Consider the following 3,307-nt stretch of genomic DNA (forward strand, 5'->3'; position numbering starts at 1 on the left):
GATCCATGCCTAGCCTATTTCAATCCTGGAATTACTAGCAAACACATCAAGGCATCTTATGAAATCAAGGAGAAATTAGAATTCATCAAAATAAGGCTTAAAAAGCATGTTTTTATACTTAAGCATAAATATGGGAGAGATAACAAAACCATGCTAATTCGTAGGCTAAATGTGACAAAAGGTTATCAAAATACTCTAAATTCAATACAAGATAAACCCTAAAAATGGGGTTTATCAGCGTGCGCGTCTCTATGCGAAATCACTTTTGCGCGTACGCGCCTCGTACGTGTGCGCGTCCATCGATGCATTCCCAATTCTTGTTTCCTCATGCATTCTCCACCTTGCATGCTTTTCTCCTCATTTTTTCCATCCAATACTTGCCTTGTGAACCTGAAATCACTCAACAAACACATCAAGGCATCGAATGAAATTAAAGTGGGTTAAAATCACCAATTTAAGGCCTAAAAAGCATGTTTTTTTACACTTAAGCACAATTCAAGGGAGAATTACAAAACCATGCTATTTTATTGAATAAATGTGGGAAAAGGTAATAAAATCCCCCAAATTAAGCATAAAATAAACCACGAAATCGGAGTTTATCACCTATCCGCTCCGTTGCTACCCCTACTTGGGATAAGGTTATTTAAATCATATTTCAAATTTTGGTGTACTCCAATGCAACAAACAAAATTTTTATGTACTCTCATACCACAAACAAAATTTCAAATTTTTAAATGAAATAATTAAATATAATTTTTGAAATTTAAAATTTTAAATTTACAAAATTTTATTTGTTGTATGGAAGTACATAAAAAATTAATTTGTTGCATGAGAATATATAAAAATTTGAAATATAATTTAAACAACCTTATGTCAGAAATAAGAAATGGATTGATTGGTTTATCCAAAGTAACCATGCTGTTAATAGTGGCGGGCAGTTTAACGGTGTATTTGTGAACGTGTTAACGTGTTTATTTTAAATGGACGGTCCATCTTTTTTCTTATTTAAAATTGATGGTTTATCTTTTCTATTATTTGAAACATTTCATTTTTAAGAGTTTGGTCAAATTAAAAGCACTAATATTTTTTTATTATTTTTAAAAATTATATTTAATTATTTATAAATGCATCTATCTCAAAAATTGAAAAACTATGTATATCTCGTTTACACTGTAGATGGATTACATACAAAATTGTCTCGTTTACAGTGCAAACGAGACAAGAAAATAATATTTATTTGGGTAAATATTTTTTAAATTATTTATTTTAGTAATTATTACAAGTTTAATCACTCGTGCTATGCACGTGATAAGATTGAAATTATAATTTTAAGTTGTTATGTTAAATTTCATTTTAATTATAATAATTTAATTAATAAAAAAAATAACTTGTATGCGTTGTTTTTCTTTTCTTAATATAGTGTTAATTGTATTAACTATAAAATAGTTATTTAATTTACTTTTTTCAATAAATCAGGCATATATACTCAATATGACCATAAATAATTTAATAATACTTAAATTCACTAACAAAGTTTTAAATGTTAATTTACTGTGAAGTAAGAAAATATCAAAATCAGCTCAAAATGAAGAATAAATTAATAGAGAATCCTAATGCAGAAAGTTTTGTAATAAATAATAAATAATTTAAACCTACTGAATAACAATTCAATGCTATTATTTGATACCTGCAAAATATATACATGAAACAACATTGTATCAATGTTTGTATATAAAATTATATGATTAACGTAATTATAAAATTGTTTGTCAAGAGAATAAAATTATACGAATTTTTATGATAATTTTAATATTCTCAAATTATTAATGTACAATAAGAATTCATCTATTAGTTCCTAGAATTTCTAAATTTTTTTAATTGATAGTAATAAATTTTAATAAATAAATAGATTTAGTAAGACATTTTGTTATTACCTTTTTATTATAGACTCTCAAAAACTTCTCTATATACCACATTCATCGTGCAGTAATTTCCAAGTGTATTAACCCGTGTCATGCACGTGATAAGATTAAAATTATAATTTTAAATTATTTTATTAAAATTAATTTAAATTATAATAATTTGATTAATAAAAATATAACATGTTATGTATTATTTGTTTTTTCTTAAGCTAGTGTTAAATATATTAACTCTAAATAGTTATTAATTGGTTTTAATAATCTATTTTCTTCAATAAATCAACAATATATACTCAATGTGACCATAAATAACTTAATAATACTCAGACCCACCAACAAATTTTTATATGTTGCTTTACTGTCAAATAAGAACATATCAAAATTAGCTCAAAATAAATAATAAATTATTAGAGAATTCTAATGCACAAAATTCTCTAATAAACAATGAATAATTTAAATCTACTAAAAAACAACTCAAAACTTTTCTTTGATACTTGCAAAACATATACCTAAAATAATATTATATCAATGTTAGTATACATTTTTACAATCATCGACCGTATTTACTATACATGACTTCTTCTTAAAAGTTATTCTACATATGTGTGCAGTCGAAAGATAAATTACTGGACTTTATTTTATTTTTTTAAATTACTATAATTATGCATTATTCATTAAATGCTAATTGTAATATGAGAAAGTCTAGAGGACAAGCACTTTTGTTGAAATTTCGTCAGTATTTAACCAGCAAAAAAAAAAGTAATCCCACACCATTTGATGAAATCTCACACCATTAAAAACACCAATAATGACTCATTGATGGCTATAAATCACAAAACTTACTGCTCCCTAGTGCTCCTCTTGTAATATAATTATAATAAATATATTTTTTCAAAGTAAATTAGAAGAAAGAATACTGCTTTTATTTTGGAGAAAAAATGAATCTATGAAAAATTGATACTTCACTTTCATTAGTTGATAATATATTAAATATTGATTTTATATAATTATAATACATATATTTTTCTAAATTAGTATAATCATGCATTATTCATTAAATACTAATTGTAATATAATTATAATAAAGATATTTTTTAAAATAAATTTAGAAGAGAGAATAATGCTTTTATTTTGAAGAAAAAATAAATTTATGAAGAATTGACACCTCACTTTCATTAGTTAGGAAAAAATCAATTTTTAGTATATTAAGTAGATTGAATTTATATAATTATAATAAAAATATTTTTCTAAATTAGTATAATCATGCATTATTCATTAAATGCTAATTATAATATAATTGTAATATAATTATAATAAAAATATTTTTCTAAAATAAATTTAGAAGAGAGAATAGTGCTTTTATTTTGGAATTGACACTTCACTTTTAT

This window comes from Arachis duranensis, chromosome 5 (assembly GCF_000817695.3).
Source record: "Arachis duranensis cultivar V14167 chromosome 5, aradu.V14167.gnm2.J7QH, whole genome shotgun sequence".
Lineage (NCBI taxonomy): Eukaryota > Viridiplantae > Streptophyta > Magnoliopsida > Fabales > Fabaceae > Arachis > Arachis duranensis.